This window comes from Rhinoderma darwinii, chromosome 4 (genome assembly GCF_050947455.1).
Source record: "Rhinoderma darwinii isolate aRhiDar2 chromosome 4, aRhiDar2.hap1, whole genome shotgun sequence".
Lineage (NCBI taxonomy): Eukaryota > Metazoa > Chordata > Amphibia > Anura > Rhinodermatidae > Rhinoderma > Rhinoderma darwinii.
In genome coordinates this window covers 385,845,151-385,857,728 of record NC_134690.1, presented here as the reverse complement: position 1 = coordinate 385,857,728, position 12,578 = coordinate 385,845,151, and positions in this window count along the sequence as shown.

The window sequence follows — 12,578 nt, the reverse complement described above, 5'->3', positions numbered from 1 at the left end:
CAAGTAGAAGCTTATTGAGCTACATAAAAAACAGGCACGTGCCTGCAGGTAGACTTCAAATAATGTGGCCCATATATTGAGAAGAACACGGGCCGCATCATTGAAGAAATCTTTTAATGATGTCTCAAGACCATGCTCATTTTTCATGATGTCCATTTCGCTAATGATCTATTATTTGCAAGACTGTTTTTGAGTTCCATCATTTTATATGTCAGTAGGACCGAGGCATTTCTTTTATATCTTTGGTTATAGTGGTGTCAAAATGTGGTACTTTTTGACCACCAGAGGAGATAATTCTGATTGTCGAACCACAAGCTATACAGAACATGTCCATATCCACAGTAATGGCATTGTAAATTCTGCTGTTATCATTGAACACACAGGCCATATTACTATACTATTATACTATTTATATCTAATGAGTTAAGGGTTAGGCTCTGTTCACATCTGCGTCGGGTCTTTCCGTTGTTCTGCTCCATCAGGGGAGCAGAACAAGGGAAAACTGGTAGCGATAGTTCCATTGCACCACGGACGACCAATGGAACCCATTGACTTTCCGTCGGGGTGTCGGTGGTTTTACCGGAAACATTAGCACAGAATGCTGTGCTATTGTTTCAGGTCATTTCAGCTGGTTTCAACGCAGATGTGAACAAGACCTTATATGTGAAGTAGCCCAAAAAGACCCTAATAATTTGCTCTTAAGTCAGCTTCAGATTGGGTTGTCTTCTCATGAGCTCATATTTTGGTAGGGCCGTATTAATGTACCAAACCTTAAACCCTTTCCGAAGAACCTCTGGTCTTTGGGTGGGCCAGTGTGACCCAAGTAAACTATTTAGAAGTCGAGTTTGCTAGTGCTAAACCTTAAAAAAAAATCATTTTTACGTAGGAAATAGTGTCTTGTTCACTAGTATGATTGTGTTTTTAGAACGTATCTAGATGTTAGTACTAAATTGTCAAATGAAGCCAGGGTGGACCAAGGGTATATTACTGTAGCTAGCAAAGCCATGTAAGATGCAAGTAACAGTCATGATGAATGCTTCATTTTGGGAATCTTAATTCTTGTTTAGAGTTTGACTTTGAATTGTTCTGCGCTCATTTATTTGCAAATAGGCAAATCACTATTTAAGATATGTGAAATGGGAGCAGAATGCTCTACAGGACTTGGAAAAATCCTGTGCTCAACATATAAAGTGATTTCCAGCTTCCAGCAGGTATTTCTGACTTTTCAATGTAAGGACCTGCTTTATATGTATAAGTTATCTGCTTAGTTTTCTTTAATATTTATATTTTGTTATTTTTGGTTCACATTTTTGGGTCTTTGGAACCAGTTATTAGTTTTCCATAGTTATGATCTAAAGTTACAATATTTTCAACTTACAATGGTCGTCCTGGAACCAATTAATATTGTAACTTGAGGGACCCCTGTATATAGAAATGGGAATAAAGTCCTCTTACTATTATCATGTACGGATTATATAGTGTTTAGGATATCAGTACTGTACACAGCAAACACGCCTGGATTACAAAACCCTTTTTCATATACTCTATTTATCAATTCAAGTGTCAAATTACCCCTTAGTTCAGGATCCTCATCTGCGTCCTTGAATTCCGGAGTGCCTGACGGACTCCATTGACTTATAATGGCCTTCATCAGGTTCTGTCATGATGCCCATAGTTTTTACGGCATAAATAGCGCTGCATACTGCGCTATTTTTTCTGGCAAATAATATGGATTTTGCCACAGGGGCACCCCTAAAGCAGATGTGAACATAGCCTTAGAATGCCTGGAGAGTGGCTACAAATAGCATCTCTCTTACTCTGGACGACATCATTTCACAGACAGTCCATTGATTTTAATGGGAACTATTTAATACTTCATTTCTCCTGTGGTGGCGCTGCAGGCAAATTAAACATTTGGTGATAATTCTCCCACAGATCACAGCTGATTGCTGGGGGTCCCAATAGTGAGAAATTATGTGATTAACTTATCATTGTGAAAGCTTCTGACAGAAAAGGACAACCCCTATAATAAATCACTGAAATCGATTGCATAGTGCTTATTTATGCTTTCAATGACCATTCGTAGGAGTATGACTATTACCCCTAGAACAAAGTGGCAGTGGTGCTAGGAAAGCAACGAGACACTTCATCTCCTATTGGCTCCATTCAGCTTTTACCAAGTGGCTGCATGGTTGGCGATTTACTATAATAGCTGACTGCAGATCCGCCCAAAATTTTTTTTTAAGCTGGGTCAAAAGGAGACAAAGTGGCAAGGTGCCTCTCTAGCACTCCTGCCACTTAATTCTAGGAATCAGCGGGGTCACATCAGTTTAAAAAACAAAACCTACCTAGCCGATCAGAGATTGGTATTATATTTTAGTGATATGCCACCAATGTCTGTGATTAGAAAATCGGTTTAAGTGATTGAAGATTATATAAAGTCATTAGTACAATGATGCAGCAGTTGCTGGACTGTCATCATGTGCCTGTTATATGCAGGCAATTGTGCTAGCCAGGCCTTGGCACTGTGCTACATAAAAGAGGACATGTCCCCTCTCCTGACATGTCTGTTTTAGTAAATACTTGCATTACCCATGAAATAACAATTCTGAAACATCTTTTCTTGGAACTCTATGTTGTGCAATTCCTCTGTTATTCCTCCTAGAAATTTAGGAATAAAATGACAACTGGGTGTTACCAATTGGGGGTGTGTGCCTACACATTCTAAAAATGTCCAATCAGTGCTGACAGAGTGAGATTGTGTAGGGACACGCCCCTTTAACAAGGGGAATGGTAACACCCAGTTGTCAATTTATTCATACATTTTTAGGAGGAATAACAGGGGATCGGGAAGTATTCCCTTAAACAGAAGAGTTGACAGGTGCTCTTTAATGCAGAACTACCTGCTGTGATCAAGGTTTTTAATGGAAAAGATGAGCCAAATCTGAAATTAACGGGGGCATTGACCACCGGTCGACAATTGAATGCATTGAGCGTCTATGATCAGCTGTAGGGTAAACACTTGAGTGTTTGCTCAGTAAGAAACTAGAATATATGTTTTACAGAGCCAGATACTAAGGTAAATGAATACAAATTCTGATAGTAAAACAGCCTAACATATTGGTGCTACATAAATGATCAAAATAATAACATTTTAAGGACAGCCTAAAGACAAAGTGTATTTTAGATAATAAAAGGATCAATAATCCAATAAAAGGATCAATAATCCAAACATGTTCTCCGTTTTGTGGTTAGTAATTACAGTACACAGGAACATTTGACATGAAGCAGAGGAAAATGTTGAAATCACTATTCCCAGGCTTGTGTTTGCTATAATGTTTAAATATGCTAACAATGTGTGCAAAACCTCTAAAGGAAACTACGCAGGCACCCCACTCCTGGCAAATATTTTCTCAGAGTGTGCAGAGCCTGATATCCATCTTCTGATTGAAGTGCTGTAAAATGTTGACTTTATCTACCATAATAGGAGATGAGACATACAGTATGGCTGAGTCATCAATGGTGGCACGGTCTTATGTTCATGTTATTTTCTTTTATTATCTCGTATTTATTTTACATGTTATTTGATCTTTATTAACTCCATTTATTTGTCAGCTCAACCATAGCCGACAACACGTGAAGAATCCTTAATAGTAGGACTTATTAACCTTCCATGACTAGTGCTTCATGGTTAGAGGGTAGATACTAAAGTTTGAAGACTTCTTCTTCCAACTAGTTCAATGAAATGCAACAGAAATTTCTGGACATGCATTGCACTATACAAAAACTGTATCCCAGTGCATCAATAATAGGGGTGCATACAGAGGGAAATTTAAAGGGATTGTCCACTTTCTTAGAAGGGTCAGCTGATTGCATGGTCTCCCAAAGCTAGGACCCCTAGAAATTTGTAAACTGTGATGGAACTTGGTGGCAAGTGTTCAATTCCTCAGCAGCACGACTGCAGGTGAAATAAAGTATTATACAGTGCCCATTAAAATCAATTGTGTGTCCCTGTAATGCACGGATGTGTCGGGTCCTCCAGAGATGTTCTTTGTAGGCACTGTCCACTCTGGCTAATAGTGTCCTGAATGGATTATCTGCTCTATTAAAGCGATTCTATCACTGCTTGTAGCGTCCATGGCCACGGGCCGTCCAGTTTACTTACCTCCCAACGCCCACAGCCATGGATCTGTGAGCACTGGTCCCCATCTCCTTCCTAGGAGATGCCAGCACCCACTTCCGCTTCGGTCTACTGTGTCCCGTAGGGTGCGCGCGCACGCTCGTGCCCGCTCCTAAAGGGCCAGCGCGCGCACATGAAAACAATCATCATCAACTCACATGATTTCCTGGACTATAAGAAGGCCTCTGCCCTTCTGATCCTTGCCTGAGCATTGTTTGTCATATCCTAGTTTGTCTAAGCAAATGGTCTCCTAGTGTTTTCCAGTTCCAGTGTTCCCTGTTCCTGTATCCCGTGCTATCCTGGTCAAGTGCCGTGCTGAGCTGTAGTTGTGCTGTGCTGTATCTACTGCCTGTCGTGCTGCTCCACGCTTGACATCTACCTGCTGCCTAGTCCCAGCCGAGCCTGCCTTGCTACTGTCGAAGCTGCCACAGGTACCCTATACGAACTATAGACTTTGACCTGCGTCCTGTTGGCCAGCTGCCATACCGTCAAGGCGGTACGGCCCAGTGGGTCCACGAACCCAACGTGACACTGCTGATCACCCATTTCAAATGGGAGCCGCCATGCAATACTACATTTGAGGTATTTGTAGTACTAGATTTGTTGTCTAGTGTGCCACGGCTCCTTCTATTGAAATCAGCTATTTGCCGGGGGTCCGGCTCCTAATAACGCAGCTAGCCAGACGGTGTCCGGCTCCTAATAACGCAGCTAGCCAGACATTTCCTCTCCAGTGAAAATATAGTATTACATGGCAACCATTCAGGTAAATGGTTGTCTATGTAATATGTGAACCAGTTGAGCCCACCAGAGTGTTCTGGCTCACGGAGAATGGTCCTGATGTCCATTTGCCATAATAGGGTACGTTGATAGGGGTTGCTTTCATAAAACAACCCCTTTAACTCAGTTCACTAAAAGACTATATGAAAATCGGTTTACTCTACGCGACAACCACTTTAACATCTTGGGATCTAAAATTGCATCTTCTAAAGGAAAAGTAAAGAAATTGAGTTTCTATGTTATCCCCATGCTTGTGTGCACTGTCTCTAGGAACTGGCTTCATCCCAATCTACAAGAAAAATTACTGGTAGGTTAATTGGAATGCTATGAATGGGCCTTGATGTTTTTGAGATATAGGGTAATTAGACTGTGATACCCACTCTTGACTAGTAATTACAATCAGTGTACGGGACCATGGAATATCTTGAGTACTCGTGCTCTTGCTCCAGGCACAGACTAAAAAAAAATCCGGGCTTTAAGGTGCAATCCAGCAACAAACATTGATATCATTTCCACTAGATAAGCCATAAATGTTTGATCAGGGGGAGACTGACAACTGGCAGGGTTCCTCTGTCCCCATTGCTGCCCTAAAGCCAAAGCAGTAGGAGAGCATAGACGTCTACGGAGAGTTGCGGATATGTTATAAGAGTCCGTCTTTATTTTTGGTCTGGTTTTTTTGGAGCTTTTGATCTCTTTGTGCTGTTTCTGTTGACCCTTAGTTCCAGTTATGAAAAAGAAACATTAATATAATTTCACAAACTCTAGTGAGACCTCAGCTGCTGTGAAAGACAAGAAGTCCTGGTGTGCATGGAGCATGTTATGCTTGCCGGATGACAGCACTAACCTGTCCAAAAAAAATATCTCATGTTTGAATCCCATCACATATTCATTCTTTCATCAATCATTTGCAGCGAATGATAAAACACTTTAGGGGAAAAAAAACTGAATGATGTCATTAAATAAAAACATGAAGATAAATGGAAATTAACAGTAAAGGACCAAAGGGAAATGGCTCTGAAGAGAAATCATGTACTATGACCGTTAGTTGTCCTTTGACTTCTGGTTAGGTGAAGATATTACAGTACTTTGCAATTAAAGGGGAATAAAATATTGGTGTTGTTTCAAGTCGCTGCTTTTAATTCTAAAATCCAGGCTCATAACTTGGACTAAACTGAACACATAAAAAGAGCACACCTAATGAATGATGTATACCAGGTCTAAACTTGCCTGGCAGTTCCAAAAGTAATATGGTTAGTTGCCTAGCCACAAGACTAGCTGTCAGAGGTGACTACACTGGTGCTCCATCCATGATCTTTTGAAGACCAACATGTTAGATAAGTAATGCCGCACTTAAGTATCTCCTAGCACTTCGGCCCCCCACATTTTGCTGGTGAAAGATGACCAGTGTCAGGTCAAATGTACACTACTACAACCTCCTCAAGCCCATAGGAGTAGCTCTTGCACTCTGAATTGGGGTCTCCTGATGCACTCATGTAAACCTATTAAAGGAACAGGATCTTCTTGTCCTCCTAAGTCTACCCATGGTGATGTTCTTACCCTGCCCTGACTGGCAATGATATTCGCTCAGGTACACAGCTAACCAAAATTACACAATCTTTTTCTCAACTTTTTTTCCACCTAAATGTGTTGAGACTGTTCCCAGCTACAGCACTGAATTCCTAGGATAATCCGATGTATGTAAAATGTAGCATTTTTTGCAAGTTTTGATTTGGCATTTTTTTAATTATATTTTTACGTTTTGGGTTCACTATAATAGAGCCTTAAACATTTAATTTCACTTATTTATTTTTTTTACTTATTTTACATTTGAAATGCTGTGTGTTATTTTATATAGATAGGGCTATTAAGTACTAACTACATATTTATCATCATTCTCCAACTCTACAAAGTACCCTGCCACATGCCTGGACGGTCCTCTACATCCTCCCAGTAGGAACTATTACCCCCAAGGAGCTAGGAGATTACTCAAAATCCACCCCTGTTGCCATAGGAATAAGGGTAGTTTTTTTAATCATACAGGATCTACTTCTTTGCATGAATCAAATGGGGCTTTGTTGGTATTTTTGTGGTATTTAGTTTTTTCCTAATTTAATTGCTGATTGTATTATATATATATATATATATATATATATATATATATATACACCTTACATGTGAAAAGACCCCTGTGGAATACTTTTTTTTTTTTGCAAATCTCTCTTTATTAAAGAAAAAATAGCTGCAGAGTGAATATACATCATAGCACCAGCAAATCCATGTATACATCAAGACAGAAAATGCTTGAAGGCCCGACATGTTGTGCCAAAACACAGAAGGTACATTGACAGACTTTTGAACAAAGAGAACTATATACAGAGTTGTTATTGTATCAGTCATAAAGTTATTAATGAGTGTCAATAGTAGGCATAAACAAAGTTATGAAGGAGAGGTAGAAATGGGGAGGGGGGTCACAGGATTATGAATTTGATTCAGGATATCTCCAAACAGGAAGCATCAATGAGGGGCCTGTTTGAAGGGATGGTGGGGTGTCCATATGGACTATCTTACACTAATATACAATGCTTTAAACAAAAAAAACTATAAAATAATTTTATAGATATAAAAACAATGCGAAGTGTAGCAAAAACCACTGTGACTGGATACATTCTGTATAGAACTGAGACGAAGACAATGTTGCAGGTTCACATTGTAGTCAGTGAAAATTGGGCAATTCCCTTAGGGCCTTCTCCATCTGGTAGCCTGAGGGGGCCTCCACCAGCCCCAACTGAATTTTATCAATCAAAACAGTTGATTAACTTACAATATAATGTTGTTGTAATGTTATACATTAAATTTATTTCAATTACTAGCCGTGGACAGCTCTAAGAGTTTATGCTCAGCTTAGCTAATAGTTTCTGTTAGGGGCATGGTGCTCTCATACCAGCCACTTGGCACACATTCTTCTACAATGTGATGTCCCTATCTAATATTTTGCTCTGGGGCCACCACCAACATAGATTTAGCCTTGCTGTACTGTAGAAAAATAATAACTGGATCGATGCTACTAAAAAAATTACTGAATTTCCATTTCTGTTTTTTGCCAGTAGAGCGACTTTTTTTTTAGATACTTTCCTATGCTGCGTCCTGCAACTTTACATGAATAATAATGTATTTTAACAGTAGAAAAGTAAGTCAACTGGTCCAATGCCAGAATATCTCATTGCAAAAAATTATTTGTAATGGATTTTTATTTGGGCAACTACTGTTATATTGTTTTAAGTATTTTCAGACCTTGCACAGAGAATATTATAAATGAACATGTTTTCTACAAGTATTTAGATCTAAGAAATTAATTTTGAAAACACATTACAGGCATATGGTTTTATAAGCAATACCAGACTGTAAAATATTGTAACCAAACATTTTTAGGGGAACTGTAGAATATTTTTTATGAAAGCTCACAGAGCTGGCCAAATGCTTTTCAGCAAAGAGGAGAGCTGCCAGCAGCTATAAATGGTGCTGCAAAGTAAGACATAGGGATTTATCATCTAGAAATAACAAGTTGTGCAGGCTCTCTTTCTTTTTCTTTCTTTTTTAGTGTTAGATCCACTGAGTGGAAATGTAGAAATTGGCAAAATAAACTGTCCCAATACCAACATTATAGAGACACAGGTTCGGACTGGCCCACCAGAGCACCAGAGGATCCTCCAGACGGCCCAGACTCTGGCACAATAAGGCCTGATTCACATGAACGCTGCGCACCTTGGACGTGAAAAACTGCCGATTTTCATGTCCGAGATGCATCCGTGCTCAGCGCTGCGGGACGCGATGTCACGCATCCCCCATAGTTGAGAGTCTATGGAGTGATGCGTGAAAATATAGGACATGTCCTATTTTCCCACGGAACCTTTACACGGTCCGTTGTGTGAACGGCCACATTGAATAACATAGGTCTGGGGGACGGCCGCTGTTTCAACAGCCGTCCCACGGACGTTTAACACATTTGTGTGAATCAGGCCTAATGGACCCAAATTGTCTAGCAGAAGACAACCCAATTTGGAGCCGATTTTGGATACAATCACTTGCCACTAGGATAAATTTCTTCTGGTTTGATTAAAAAATAACCTATTAGACCTTATTGATGATCTAGGCTGTGTGTACAATGGTAACAACAAACATTACAATGTTATTAAAAGTGAGCGAGCATATGTTCTGTATAGATGGAGGGTGGACCTTAGAATCATTTCCTGAGGTGGGTTCAAGGAACACCAGTCTGATGCTGCAGAGACATCAGAAAAACTGTAGTAGAGAATGGATAATTCTATATATGGATGGACTTCTTATTGGTCGATACTTTAATTAGAAATATCTTGAGTCCTCTGCTGGAAAGCAGTCCATCAGCCCATCTTCTGCCACTTGTAGGGGTTTTCCGACCAAATATATTTTAAAAAAATCATATTTGCCGCATTACTTGTGCCCTCCAAAACCCACCCAAATAGCTTTTTTTAAATGTCATCCTTCCCCTCCAAATTTAGCCTCTTTTGCTCACGTGGCTCTTTGTTGAAATGCTGCTCCTCCAGTCCATGTATACTTCCAGTTCGATCCCATCATGTTGTGCGCCGATAAAGGATTGAGCATGGGTTGTGAAATAAATCAACTGCACATGCTCTGCCGATGTTAGCTGTGAATAGGAGGCGCTTCTATAGTGGAGAACGGGCGCATGCTCACTTAAAGATGCTGAAAGGCCTCCCCACTGATGTGCTTCACCTGTACACAGACCAGCACAGGATTATGGTGTTAGGATACGTCCATCCCTTTAGGATTACCTTGACTACTAGTCTAGCTTCTGGGCGGTTCTGGTTTTAGTTCTTCCTATCAGGTGTAAGGGTGGAGTACTTAAACCTGGGTTGCTTCTGTTTTCTTTGCTTGTGAATTTCCTTTCTGCATGTGTTTGATCAAGCTTTTGAATAAACCCTGTACCTTTGACTATTTTAACTTTTTGGAACTGGATCTCGGCTTGTCTCTGGATTACCCTTTGCTTACGGATTTGGACTATCTGCTCCAAGCTGGTGCTGACCTCTGCTATTCCTGACATCCCCTAGCTTTGTTATTTGGACTTTCTGTTTACCCTCTGGCTGTCTTGTTACCTGTTCTGGTTTTGCCTGCATTGCACCTCTTATCCAACACCAAACTCTGTTAAAACAACCTGGGTTCCATGCTGCAAAATCCATAGAGTAGCCTTAGACACTGTTGATCAGAGTTGTGACAGATTTTGGTTTGCGGATTTATTTGAACGCTCAGTCCCGACAGTCTCCAGCAGCCTTTGTGGAATCACTCACATAACAATTCCATAAAATTTCAACCCTGGGAATTGCTCAACCAGTGATTCCATAACATATGGGTTATGTATGCATGACATCAGCGGAAGAAAAGGAGTTTTGGCAATAGGCATAACGTGACCGGTGGATCTAGCGGGTAAACAGAAGGTTTACTGGAAATGAAAGTTATTTACGATGTTGCTTATTTTGCTTTGGATAGGAGATTGAGGGGGGTTTAAGGTTTTTTAACAGTCAAAATCACCCATTGTTGAGAACTATAGACTTGTATTGGGTTAAACCCTGTGCCATCAAATATATATTATATATTTATCTATACCATTATAGGTCTCCAATTACACACAAATTGTCCAGTATTGTCCCCTGATGTACCAACTAGGTTGGGGAAACACGTTGGGACGGTTATGAAGTGTCAGTGTTGTGATTATTTTATGCAATATTTGGTGCTTAGAAATTAGACTAATTGCTACGTTTAGACGCTCGGTGGTTCGCCATTTGGTGAACGCAGCTAGGGCATGTGTTCCTGCACTGTGGAGACAATCCTGTCCCCCGTCAGTGGGCATGTGGTGCGGTAAGATTCAGGAGATTATGAGAATGGAGGACCTCACGGCATCAATGAAAGGGTCCTCCTACCTCAGAACATGGCGTGAATGGATCCGATTTCAATCCACTGCGGAATATAAGGCCATCATGGCCTCTTGACATAACACCTAGGTCCAGTGTGTCAGTTCATTACTTTCCCTTTCCCTTATTGTCCCTGCTTTTCTTCCTTTCTCTTACTGTTTTCCCTGGTCGCCCCTGGAGTATTATGCACGGCTGCGGGTTCAGGGTGTATATCGGAGATTCTTTCACACTTGATTTGAGCGATGTACTAATTTCTTGTGATCCTATGCACTTATGTAATGCAGGTAGTCGACCTGTGGCCGGTTGACTGTATTGCACTGGCGTATTCCAATTGTGTTGTGTATACTTTGTGTCTCAAAAATAAAAATAAAAGAATTTTAAAAAAAAGAAATTAGACTAATTGTGTGTGATAGAAATTTTTGTATCCCTGGAGTTTGTCCATAGGTTGTGTATGGTACCACGCCATCTAGATATAATTTTCTGGATACTGCAGGTGATTATTGTGTATTGTTTATTTGATTCAAACCTGGTTGTGTCAGGGGTATTTAAATTTGAAAGAATTGGGCCTCATGCACACGAACGTGCTTCTGCGGCCGCAATTCCCCCGAAAATCCAGGGAGAATTGCGGTCCCATTCATTCCTATGGGGCCATGCACACGACCGTGGTTTTCACGGTCCGTGCATGGCCCTGGAGCCCGCACCGCAGACAGAACGGGCATACCTTATTACGGCCATGTTCTGCGATCCAGGCTCATTGAAAATAATGGCCGCAGCCATGTGCACGGCCCGCCATTTGCAGGAGGCTCGCGGCTGTCACTTTGTGGCCGGCCGACCCGAAAATCATGGCCGTACACATGGCTACGGTGGTGTGCATGAGGCCTAACCCAGAGCAATTTAATCTTAGTAATGAATAAAGGTTATATTTTATGAAGAGTTCTCACTCTGTGATACTACAACAACTGGTATATGTCTTTCATAAATTTAGCTCATTCTACGACTCCTCTCAGCCCCAGCCTTTTCTCTCTCTACACTTTTGAAAACTGTTGAGTTTGGCATAAAAAGTGCCGAACACCTATAATGTAGACCAAGGTGGTGAAATACCAATATGCAGGGTAGTCGCAGAAAGATGTAACGAAGTCCAGGAATGATGGCAAAACAAAGTCACTTTTCTCACATTGGTGTTTCTCTCACGCACAGCCACAAGCAGACATCAACACTTGTCAGCAGGGAGGCACAGTCTTTTCAACACATTTCTGCTGGTTCAAGGCAATGACGGCAATGACTCAGTGGGACAGAGTCTAAGGCGCTCATCCCTGATACAAGGGTAACGTCCTCTTAAAATACAGATCCTTGCTTGACCCTCTGGCTTGCAGTCCAGCAAAATTTGCTTTCTTCCCGTTCACCCGCCAAAAGCATGCTGTCTCCCACGGAGAGGATCCTCAACAGTAATCACATATATGCGGCTAGGCTCCTACCCATCACCCACCAACACTCTGGTCACAGTCACCAATTCAAGGCCCTTACGTAGCACTAAAGCCTCACAGGCACACCTGCATCATTTCTGCTTCTCAATGGTCTGTAGCCCACGTACTGAACACTGTTAGGTGGGAATAGCCAACTAAGTTCCACCACCATCATGAGGAGGCAGCATAGTCATGCTG